A 13,524-nucleotide genomic window follows, 5' to 3' on the forward strand; every position below is an offset into this window, starting at 1 on the left:
GTGTGTGGACCCCCTGCTGCAGGCGCCTAGATCATCGGCAACGGAGGCTGCAATTTTCACAGCAGTACTGTTCAAAAATGGTTCAAATGGCTCTGAGCGCTATGGGACTTAACAGCTGTGGTCATCAGTCCCCTAGAACTTAGAACTACTTAAACCTAACTAACCTAAGGACATCACACACATCCATGCCAGAGGCAGGATTCGAACCTGCGACCGTAGCAGTCGTGCGGTTCCGGACTGCCCGCCTAGAACCGCGAGACCACCGCGGCCGGCAGCAGTACTGTAACTAGACGTCTACTGAGTGGCAACAATTGGCGTTTTCATATTCGGCGTGAAACTTCTGAAAGCAAACACCGCGCGTCCTGGCCGAAGGAAGGAGTTTTATGGTATGGGGAATGTTTTCGTGGCAGTTCTTGGGTGAGCCTGTCATTCTGGAACGTAAGTGGATCAACACAAGTATGCGTCTATCCTGGGGACCAGGTGCGTCCCTACGTGGAGTTTGCTTTTCTTCAGTATGCAAGCAGGACAACACAACGTGTCACATAGCTCGCAGTCTACGTGTGTGGTTCGAAGAGCATCAGGATGAGTTTACCACACTTCCTTGGTCACCGAACTCCCCGGATCTAAACCCAATCGAGAATCTGTGCAATGAATCCTCAACAGAGAAACCTAGCGCAGCTGCCCACGGCACTGGAGTCAGCATGGCTCTACATCCCTGTCTGTGCCTTCCAGAACCATATTGACTCTCTCCTTGCACGTCTCGCAGCGGTCGAAGTTGCAGAAGGCGTTTATACAGGCTTTTGCCATGGGATCACATTAATGTTACTGGACAGTGGACAGGTCTTTCTGCATCAGTCTTCTTGTCGCTAATTCTGGCAACGTTGTCCAAGTGGTTTTCTCAGCATAGTAATGTTCAGGCTGAATAAATACTCAGTCGCTTTCAAAGACAGATATAGGGGTGGCCCAGACCTACCACACGAGCTAATTTTCACGAAAACGATGCGTCCAATTCTTTTAAACTTTAAGGACGTGTTAAAAGTTGGGACCTAAATTGCCCAGAACATTTTAGTGCAGATACCATTTAGCCTCACTGTTGCTACTGCGGGTCGGCTGTAAGTGTTTGTTATTGCTAATAGCTGTCTTCAGTGTGCAGAAGACTAGAGGAAACGAATGTCGATTCAAAATGTCAAGTAAGAGGAAGGCGCGAAAGTGGTCTGCTCGTGTGGTGTAACACGCAGCTCCTTAGACTGCGAGTCTGGAGCCGAGACAGCCCCGTATCTAATCTGCACGTTGAATTAACGACCGCGGACTGGTACACCCACCCACCTGAGTGTGGCCTTTAGTCAGTTCCCCACGCTCGTTTAGGCAAATGCTGGAAAAGTACGTAAAGTTCCGTGTTCTGGCCCTAGACGAGACCTACCGACCTGCGTGCCATCCTCTGCCAATGGCGTCACTGGATGCGGTAAGGAGGAGCATGTGGTCAACACATCGATCTCGCGATCGTTGCCTCACGGCCCTGAGTGCACCCTGTACCAGTCCTCCAGCCGAGGAAAATTACCTGGTGGTACTGGGATTCGACCCCGGGCCACCCGCATGGCTGTCAACCACACTGACCACTCAGCTACTGAGGTGGACAGGAAAATGCTGGGCTGGCCCCCAAATCTCTCCTCAGAGGATGCAATATACAAACTGTTTAAATACGATAACACGCGGAACTAAGGTTACACGATTCACAGGCAGATGGCGCACACGACATCTCCCCCTTAGGTTACATAGATGACTGTGCCGTGAAGAAGGGTGTCGGGCCACAAAACTAAACAATAAAATAAAACTTGACAAATCCTGAATAGCTGACTCCGCACTAGACGGGATAAACGTTATGGAAATGAACAGGTCAGTAAAAAAGTAATAACATTGAATACTTCAACACTGAACGTCTTTTGCCTAGAACATTTCTCGGTGTATTACTCTAATTTGTTGATAAGAACAAATTTTTCTGGCGCTGCGCTTCGTCAGCCAAACAGAGGGGATTGGGAACTATTTTTGCTTACTAAAGTATCTGCCATTTCCTCTTCCCTAGTGCTGTACAAGATGAAATGTTCAGAACCTATTTTGATAGTATCGGTTTGTGCCTGCGCGTCTACGTACGAAGCGACAGTCACTGGAACGCTAACAGGCGTGTATGAAACGACTGCAGGTCACCGTATCCATAGACCAATAAATCTCAGCGAGAGAGAAGCGAGGGAGAAATGTTGTTTCTTCCGTTACAGAGGGCTCTATTTGAGCAATACGTGTAGCGCAGACCACAAAGCTATCTCTTGCAGCTACATTCGTCACAAACAAAAGCTGCAATGCACTGAAGGCCAAAGGAGGTAGCCCAGTTGGCTGTAAAAACCACCGTGCAGCGACTCGATGTCAGCGTCACCTCTGTTCTTGCTTTTATTCAGACCAGAACAAAGCGAGCTGTAAAATTTTGGGAAAGGCGACACAATCGAAGGGACTGAAAAACCTACAGGAAACGTGAAGTACGATGCCGTGCTGCGATGTAAAGCATATACCATCATAGCACGCTTTCTCACTATGGGAACTGCCACTGATCACATACATCTCTGCAGACCCCAAGACCAAGAAGATACGCTATTTTGACTCTCATTTCATTTCGGAACTGATTTATTTTCTTAGAATGATGAGTGGTTAACACTGTGCGTTGCCATCAGGTAGTTAGGGGATACCTTGATCTTGTTCTACATATTATTTCCGTATTTGTCTGACCTGATAATTAAAATATTATCTTGTGAAACGATGAGCAGATATACACAGGGGAGTAAAAATGTCTATGTGCTACAGTATTAGTTCTAAGCCTTTACTCTCTAAGTGTTTGTTTATTTCTTTTATCAGGTGTAGGTTTTTTTCACAGGAAGCAAACTGTGGTTTCTATCCACAACAGACGAAAAAGGAAAGCTAAAACTGTAGTGAATCTGAAGCATCACTAATAAGCACTGATACGATGCACGTGCTCTGTTACCTGCACACATCAGTAGGTTTGAAACACTCCTTAACAATGTGGAACATCTCCACTTGCTCTGGTGTCACTTCTAGGGAAGGTAAACGCTAATTTTTTCCTTTATGTGGTTTACTTTAGGACTTCAATTACATAGTAACTCTCAGTATTACTTCATGGATTACTTGTTCTACTTTTTAATATTCAAGCGATGAATTATACTTGCTGATTCCTATTATGTAAATAGCTTTGTTGAAGAAGTTTTAGTTCACATAGGAGTTGGATTTTTCATGTTTCATATCATGTGTTCCAAGAATTTCGACCTCATTACTGAACTTTTCCTGTAACAATGACATAAAATTATTTAGGGTACTACGTTTTCTGATTACGTAATTAGGTTTAATTTTACCTGCTATGCATATTGTGGAAGTTATTTTAAAGATTTTATTTTTATAAGAATCTGTAACCATGAATGCTTCTTATAGTCCACTCTAAAAAATAAGGGCTGATTAATATTTGTGAATGTATATGATTTATTAAGAAGTAAAAAGATATGTGTGTTAATTACATTACGTTTTTAACTAAAATTATATTAAAATAAAATGAAAGACATAATTCTGTTCAAATAGGTTTTTAAGTGTTGGTATAAATATGCTCCACCAATAAAGCACAGCTGAGCGATGGTGAAGAGATGAAGGCTGTGTTACTGAACGGAGCGTGCTATTGTATAATTAGTAAAAGCGGACAAGACTCGATATAAAATGGATATGTGAAAGTTTGGACTGTGACGAGCACTTGCCACTCAGTTACGTGTAATTTACAAATAACTTGGTATGAGGAGCAACCTCAGTTCTGATAATTCGTTTCAACCGATGAAAAACGCAACAGCTGCGTGAAAATAATTTATTAATCACGAGTGGTTTCATGGCATCAAGGTCACATCTACAGGTGACAAATTGTTAACCCTAGAAAGATACAAAAAATATTACTGAGTATTATCTTAAACTAAGAAGCACCAAACTGACACAGTGTTGATTATCAGTTACGTAATATGAACCTGATATCTCCTTAAGGGTAATGAATACAAGTGACATATTTCCCCGCACAAAATTGGCGTCATATAGTACGCAACAATTATCAATAAAACCAAAGGTACAAGAGCAAAACCTAACTCTAGATACAGACAATAATGTACGAGAACTGGCACCATAAACATGGAAAAGAACACTAGACCTTATAACACTGCAACAGCATTTACGTAGCTTGTACTATGAAATACCAAATTTGGTTTACGTAATATGCCCCAACAGAACAAATAGTCCTGTCACGGAAAAGCCACGTATAACACTCCTGTCTGCTACTGCTATACCATAACCTTAAGGTAGGAGACAGGTCGTGAAATATAACTATCTAGTTAAAACAATTATGGTATAAAGCAACAGAGCAGTGTTACCTTCTGAGAGGAATTTTGTTGTGTTGACCGAGTTGTACCTAACGGGGGTGGCTTATCGGAAATGACAGTCAGAATTGCGTAAATATTTGAACAGTAACGAACAAAATTTTTGCCTATCTGCACTGTTTAACGGATAAAGAAAACGGTCGCCAGCCTAATTAGGCAATCGAATGATTAACGTTCTTGTTCAAGAAAATAGTTATTAGTAATTTCAACGGATAAACACAACCTATACTTTGTCAATGAACTGTGACACATACATATGTTTACTGTAAGATTGAAGCTATGAGCTAGAGCAGCACAAACTATTGGCAAAAATATAACAGATACCGAAACACACTATTACTTGCAGGGCTTTTTCAAACTGAATGGTCTTTATAACATTACTATTAACATTCACTACAGGATCATAAATTGGACATAGGTTAAGTCTCTCTCAGTTAAATACTTTACTATTTAAAATGAGAGTTAATTGGAATCCACTAACAGGTTGCTTCTCACTATCTTTTGAATAAAGAAATAATGGTTTTCATAAATAATGGTCTTCCCGTTACTTGTTGCCTAGCATTAGCACAATAGACAAACTGTGGATCCTGTTATACTATTAATATGCACTTCCAATACACAAGAGAGACAAACACTTAGCAATCATGAACATATATTTTTCTACTATTGCAGTTTTCCACTTTTACTACAGTGAAACACAATGTTGACAAATTTGCAAGAAAATGACTCACTCTGTGACACTGACGTCTTATTCTTTTATCCGTAGTTCTTCCTTATTTTGGTAGTATTACTATTTTAGTTGTGTGTGACAGACGACTGGACGTACATACAGTCCATTTGAGGTCAACGGGAAATACTACCTTACTGTTTCTTGACATTTTGGACAAGGTCGTTTTGCACACAATTTTAGTTTTGTTTAAATTAGCTTGCACCACAAGTCAAACAGAATAATTGTGTAACACATTTGTATTTTTCAGTGTTATAATCTGCTGTCGCTCTGGAGCTGTCCCTTAGATTGGCGTCTGGTGGTGCAGCTCCACTGAGGGCTGGCTGCAACAGGCTGTGGATCGTAGTGTGAGCTGTCCATTAAGTTCTTGGTGGTGCAGTTGAGACTTGGCAGAGTTGCTGAAGAAATCTGGCACCTCGTCATCGTTCACTCCCTTTCAGGATTAGTGCTGAGTGATCTTGCTTGATTCTTGTAAAATTCTCTTTTCATACTGTCGAAGTAATCTGTATAGTCATCGTGTTTGTATGACATCGAGACCATAAATTTAGTTTTTTGACCCTAAGAAGGTAATTCTGTGTTTAAATTTCAAAAATGGCTCTGAGCACTATGGGACTTAACTTCTAAAGTCATCAGTCCCCTAGAACTTATAACTACTTAAACCTAACTAACCTAAGGACATCACACACATCCATGCTCGAGGCAGGATTCGAACCTGCGATCGTAGCAGTGGCGCGGTTCCGGACTGTAGCGCCTAGAACCACTCGGCCACCCCAGCCGGCCGCTTAAATTTCAATTTGTTTTGAATTTCATGTTGAACTGTCTGCATTAACTACCACTAGAGCAATGGCAGAGATCTAAGCGAAGCGGTCTCATGCTGGACTACTACGGTGTGTATCGCTTCAGTTTTTTCCTTTTTTTCTCTGCCAGCAGCCAGAGCGGAATTTAGTAACAAAATGGTAAGAAAACCTTTGCACTGCGCCAACTGGACGATTAGCTTGTTTTCAATTATTTTAATTTTTAATCGTCAACCTCCCTCTGTAATGCAATAAACTTCATTCGCTATTAATTTTTTATTGTTACTATTATTATCGTTACTGGTTCACACGCGAGCCCAACTCCACACTGTTCAAGAAACAGCGGATAAGTACTTGTTAATATCTCACTTAGGCAATAATCTGCAATCATTTAATTCCAGAATGATGGCCATAGAGGAATTACGGATAAAGTTTAAACAGATTGTAAATTATGCTCTGGACAAGTATGTGCCTAGTAAGTGGATTAAGGACGGAAAAGACCCGCTGTGATTTAACAACGAAATTCGGAAATTGCGGAGGCAGTAAAACCTGTTGCACTTTCGGTTCAAAACAGGACGGGCAAGTGACAACAGGCAAAGATTAGTAGCGATTCGTGGGTCTGTGAAACGATCTATACACGAAGAATACAACAGCTACCACCGTCATACATTGGCTAAAGCTCTGGCAGAGAACCCGAAATAATTCTGGTCCTATGTAAAATCGCTAAGCGGGTCTAAGGCTTCCGTTCAGACACTCGTTGACCATTGTGGTTTGGCAGTAGAAGATAGCAAAAGGAAGGCCGAAGTTTTAGATTCCACGTTTAAGGAATCGCTCACGCAGGAGAATCATACAAATATACCGTTATTTGACCGTCACACTGAGTCCCGTATGAATGAAGTAGTAATAAGCATTCCTGCCGTAGAGAAACAAAGGAAAGAGTTGAGAACAAATGGAATTCCGGTTCGGTTTTACAAAGAGTACTCTGCGTCACTGGCCCCTTTTTTAGGCCGGCCGGAGTGGCCGAGCGGTTAAAGGCGCTACAGTCTGGAACCGCACGACCGCTACGGTCGCAGGTTCGAATCCTGCCTCGGGTATGGATGTGAGTGATGTCCGTAGGTTAGTTAGGTTTAAGTAGTTCTAAGTTCTAGAGGACTTATGACCACAGCAGTTGAGTCCCATAGTGCTCAGAGCCATTTGAACCATTTGAAACCTGTTTTAGTTTGCATTTATCGCTAATCTCTCGAGCAGCGCAAAGTGCCAAGCGACTGGAATGAAGCGCAGGTGACACCTATACATAGGAAGGGCAAAAGAACGGACCCGCGAAATCACAGACCAATGTCCTTAATATCGGTTTACTGCGGAGTTCTAAAGCATATTCTGTGTTCGAATATAATAAATTTCCTAGAAAGCGTAAAGCTCATGTGCATGAATAACCACGGCATTAGGAAGCATCGCTCGTGCGAAACCCACCTTGCTCTTTCCTCATATGATATAGTGCGAACTATAGATGAAGGGCAACAGGCTGATTCCATATTTCTAGATTTCAGAAAAGCTTTCGACACGGTACCCCACTGTAGACTGTTAACGAAGATACGTGAAAACGGAATAGACTTCCAGATATGTGACTGTCTCGAAGACTTTTTAAGTAATAGAACCCAGTACGTTGTCCTCGACGGTGAGTGTTCATCGGGGACAGGGGTAACATCAGGGAAGTGTGATACGACCGTTGCTATTTTCTATATACAAAAATGATCTGGTAGACGCTGTGTATCGCTTGCGAGGATTGTGGTAGCAGAAGGCGAAGGGCCGACCTCGGTTTATTGGGAGAATTTTAGGAAAGTGTTCTTCATTTGCAAAGGTGACTTAATATAGGAGGCTAGTGGACCTGTTCTTGCATACTGATCGACTATTTGGGACCCGCACCAGATTGAATTGAAAGAGGACATCGAAGCAATTAAGAGGCGAGCTACTAGATTTCTTACCGGTAGGTTCGATCAGCAGGCAAGTGTTACGGATGTGCTTCGTAGTCTCAAGTGGGGATCCCTGGAGGGAAGAAGACATTCATTTCAAAGAATGCTACTGAGACAGTTTAGAGACCCAGCATTTTATGTTGACTGCAGAGCGGTCCTACTGCCGACAACATACATTTCGTGTAGGGACCACGAAGATAAGATACGAGAACTTAGGGTTCATGCGGAGGCATATATACAGTCGTTTTTCCCGTGCTCTACCTGAGAGTGGAACATGAAAGGAAACGATTAATTGTGGTACATCTACATCTACATCTACATTTATACTCCGCAAGCCACCCAACGGTGTGTGGTGGAGGGCACTTAACGTGCCACTGTCATTACCTCCCTTTCCTGTTCCAGTCGCGTATAGGTCGCGGAAAGAACGACTGCCGGAAAGCCTCCGTGCGCGCTCGAATCTCTCTAATTTTACATTCGTGATCTCCTCGGGGGTATAAGTAGGGGGAAGCAATACATTCGATACCTCATCCAGAAACGCACCCTCTCTAAACCTGGACAGAAAGCTACACCGCGATGCAGAGCGCCTCTCTTGCAGAGTCTGCCACTTGAGTTTGCTAAACATCTCCGTAACGCTGTCACGCTTACCAAATAACCCTGTGACGAAACGCGCCGCAGGCGATACAGGGTACCTTCCACCACGCTCCATACGGTGGCTTGTAGTGTAGGTACGTAAATGTAGATAATCATCCACACGACACAAAATCTCACTTGACACTTCAAAACAGGTCGGCGGACGCAATGATAATTCTTCAATAGTTTCTGTTGATTTGACACCGTGACAACAGATATGTTCATGCCACAGTGTTTTACTCAGCAATCGAGTAGATAGTATGGACTCTGTCATTGCTAGAGATAGCTACGAATTTGTAACCAGAGCCATGGTTCACCATTTGTTCAGCCGCTGGTTGTCATACTACAACTGTAAATGGAAGACTACGCTTTGTTCTATTGTTAATCGAATGAATTATGCCAATGGATAAATTAAGCGCTTTTTTTGCTTTTATTTACACAGCTACTTAAACTAACATGGAAATTCTGGGTAATCGAGTGTGTATTTCACTTGTGAAATTCGATTTCGAGTATAATTAGTAAGCCTTCTGGCAACCTCGATCCAATTCCTCTTGGTAGCAGGCACAGTGGTCAGCTTTACGAGTGCCAAGCAACAACACGCAAGAAATGTCACTACAAATATTCGAAAAAAACCATCAGCATGGGATATGGATTCTTTTCATCATTTGTCGAAATTAGAAAGGAACATTGCAAAAGCAATGAGCAGGCTACTTAGTATGCGTTATATGCCTAGAGCTCAAGGTGTAAAACGTATGAAGCGGCAGAACTGCACACTGCCCGCATTTGTAGTTTAGCTTCTGTGTTCGTAAACATAATTTTCAGTTTCATTCTCTTCTTAATACTCAAATGAATTGATTACTACGTGACACTGAATAATTAGTTAACTGTGTTTCTTCTTGCTTCCATCCCCACCAACAAACTTCTGCATTTTCGTGGTAGTCATGAAATTCTATTTGTATGTGGTACTAGACTGCACGTAGACACAATCGATTTCGAAGTGCAGAGTGTTGGATATCTTGCTGCTTCGTGACGTGTGAGGGAAAGTTGATTTCCCATTACTTTATATTCCATTAAAATAAGTTTTCGTTGTAGACTAACAAAGTAAGTATTTATTTGTTCTTATTGTGGGGAAATTCAAACGGCAAAGGAAAAATATATGCCTCAGTATGTCAGATGCCGTATGCTGTATGAGCGGAAACTAATATTACTAGCTGTGCTATCTCTATACTGAAATTATATACCACGGGCGTTAAAATTCCTGTTTCACACCGGAAAAGTTAAAAGTGAAGAATTCTAGACTAAATCTAATGGAATGTATTAAATATAAATAGTGCGCAAGGAGTATACTGGGGCACATTTGTATAAGGCCGCAGACCCAGAGATACTGCTTCTAGTCTGAGATTAATATAATGTTGGAGTAGAAGAGCTCTTGGCGCTCAGATGAAGGGGAGGGGAAGACGATGGAGTAGGCAATTTTTTGTGTCGTGATGTGCGAAGCCACAGAATGTTAGATTGATTTAGGTATGTCAATACTGTTGAACTTGGAAGCAGAAGTCTTCATACAAGAAATGTAAAGATATTAAATAACTATGAATTTTTTATGCCAGCGCGTAAGTATAGATGAGTTGGCTGATAATTTGTAATTGTTGAGTAACCTCAGAATGTATGTAAACAGTTTTGATAAAAAGGCTAGTTAGATATTTCACTTTGTAATGTTTCTAAGATTTCTACGATTTTTACCAGAACACTTCTTTCCAATACTAAATTGGTGATCCCTTTATGCCTCAGATCATGTCCTACCAACTGATCCCTTCTTCTAGTCAAGTTGTGCCACAAACTTCTCTTCTCCCCAATCCTATTCAATACCTCCTCATTAGTTATATGATCTACCCATCTAATCTTCAGCATTCTTCTGTAGCACCACATTTCGAAAGCTTCTATTCTCTTCTTGTCCAAACTATTTATCGTCCATGTTTCACTTCCATACATGGCTACACTCCATACAAATACTTTCAGAAACGACTTTCTGACACTTAAATCTATACTGGACGTTAACAAATTTCTCTTCTTCAGAAACGCTTTTCTTGCCATTGCCAGTCTACATTTTATATTCTCTCTACCTTGGCTGCAATCAGTTATTTTGCTGCCCAAATATCAAAACTTATCTACTATTTCAAGTGTCTTGTTTTCTAATCTGATTTAATTCGAGTACATTTCGTTACCCTTGTTTTGCTTTTACTGACGTTCATCTTATATCCTTCTTTCAAGACACTGTCCATATCGTTCAGCTGCTCTTCCAAGTCCTTTGCTGTGTCTGACGGAATAACGATATCATCAGCAAACTTCAAAGCTGTTGCTTTTTCTCCCTGAACTTTAATTCCTACTCCATATTTTTCCTCGGTTTCCTTGGCTGTTTGTTCAGTGTACATACTGAATAAAATTAGGAATTAGCTGCAACCCTGACTCACTCCCTTTTGAACTACTGCCTCCCTTTCATGACCCTCAACTCTTATAACTGCCGTCTGGTTTCTGTACAAGTCGTCAACAGCTCTTCGCTCCCTGTATTTTACCCCTGCCACTTTCAGAATTTCAAAGAGATTGTCAAAGTCTGCAAATGCTAAAAATGTGGGTTTGTCTTACCTTAACTTGCCTTCTAAGATAAGCGGTAGGGTCAGTACTGCCTCGTGTGTTCCTACATTTTTACGGAATCCAAACTGATCTTTCCTGAGATCGCCTTCTATCAGTTTTTGCATTCTTCCGTAGAGAATTCGTGTTAGTATTTTGCAACCATGACTTATTAAACAGATAGTTCGGTAACTTTTCACACCTGTCAGCAGTTGCTTTCTTTGGAATTACAACATTCTTTTCGAAGCCTGAAGCCGGAGGGTATTTCGCACGTCTCATACATCTTACACACCAAATGGAAGAATTTTGTCATGGCTGGTTCTCCCAAGGCCATCAGTAGCTCTGGCAGAATATCGTTTACTCCCAGGGCCTTGTTTCTTTCAGAGCTTTGTCAAATTCCTCTCGCAATGTTATATCTCCCAATTCATCTTCATTTAAGTCTACTTCCCTTTCTATAATACTTCTTTCAAGTTCATCCCCATTATATAGGTCCTCTATATACTCCTTCCACTTTTCAACTCTCCCTTCTCTGCTTTGGACTAGTTTACCATCTCAGTTCTTAATATTCATACAGCTGATTCTCTCTTCCCCAAAGCCATCTTAATTTTCCTGTAGGTGGTATCTATCTTTCCTCTAGTGAAATATGCTTCTAAATCCTTACATTTGTCTTCTAGCCGTTCCTGCATAGCAGTTTTGCACTTCCTGTCAATCTCATATTTTAACATTTGTATTCCCTTTCGCCTGCTCCGCTTTAAATTTTCTCCTTTAATATGTTAAATTCAATATCTCTTGTGTTATCTAAGGATTTCTACTAGACCTTGTCTTCTTACTCTGCTGCCTTCTCTATTTCGTCTCATAAAGCTATCCATTCGTCATCTACTGTATTCCTTTCCCCTGTTCTAGTCAGCTGTTGTCTAATGCTCCCTTTGAAACTCTCACAGCCTCTGGTTCTTTCAATTTATCTAGGTCCTATCTCCTTAATTTCCTATCTTTTTCAAATTTCTTTAGTTTTAATCTACAGTTCCTAACCAATAAATTGTGGTCAGCGTCCACATCTCCTCCTGGAAATGTTTTACAATTTAAAATCTGGTTCCTAAGTCTGTGTCTAACGATTACATAATCAGTGTGAAACCTTTTGGTGTCTCCAGATCTCTTACATGTAGACAAACTTCTTTTGTGATTCTTAAACCAAGTGTTAACGATGATTAAATTATGCTTTGTGCAAAATTCTATTACGTGGCTTTCTCTTTCATTCCTTTCAAAAGTGGTTCAAATGGCTCTGAGCACTATGCGACTCAACTGCTGAGGTCGTCAGTCGCCTAGAACTTAGAACTAATTAAACCTAACTAACCTAAGGACAGCACACAACACCCAGCCATCACGAGGCAGAGAAAATCCCTGACCCCGCTGGGAATCGAACCCGGGAACCCGGGCGTGGGAAGCGAGAACGCTACCGCACGACCACGAGATGCGGGCCTTCATTCCTTTCACCCAGCCCGTATTCATCTACTATTTTTCCTTCTCATCCTTTCCCTACTACCGAATTCCAGTCCCCCATCACAATCAAATTTTTGTCTCCTTCAACTATCTGAATAATTTCTTTTGTCTCATCAAATATTTCTTCAATCTATTTATCATCTGTGGAGCTGACTGACATGTAAACTTGAACCACTGTGGTGTGTGTGGGCTTCGTGTCTATCTTGGCTACCATAATGTGTTCACTATGTTGTTCATAGTAGCTTACCTGTATTCCTATTTTCTTATTTGTTATTAAACCACTCCTGCATTATTCTATCTTTGTATTTATAACCCTGTATTCACCTAACCAGAAATCTTGTTCCTCCTGCCACCAAACTTCAATAATTCCCGCTGTATCTAACTTCAACCAATCCATTTCCCTTTTTAAATTATTTCCCCGATTAAGGGATCTAACATTCCACACTCTGATCCATAGAATGCCAGTTTTGTTTCTTCTGATGACATCCTTATGAGTAATCCTCACCAGGAGATCCAAATGGGGAACTATTTTACATCCAGAAAATTTTACCCGAGAGGACGCCATCATCATTAACCACACAGTAGAGCTACATGCGCTCGGGAAAAATTACGGCTGTAATTTCCCCCTGCTTTCAGCACAGCAAGGCCATTTTGGTTGATGTTACGAGGTCAGATCAGTCAATCAACCAGACTGTTGTTTCCACAGCTATTGGAAAGGCTGCTGCCCCTCTTCAGGAACCACACATTTGATTGGCCTCTCAACAGATACCCCTCCATTGTCGTTGTACAGCTATCTGTATCGGTGAGGCACTCCACCCATG

The sequence above is a fragment of the Schistocerca americana genome, chromosome X (assembly GCF_021461395.2).
Source record: "Schistocerca americana isolate TAMUIC-IGC-003095 chromosome X, iqSchAmer2.1, whole genome shotgun sequence".
Taxonomy (NCBI): Eukaryota; Metazoa; Arthropoda; class Insecta; order Orthoptera; family Acrididae; genus Schistocerca; species Schistocerca americana.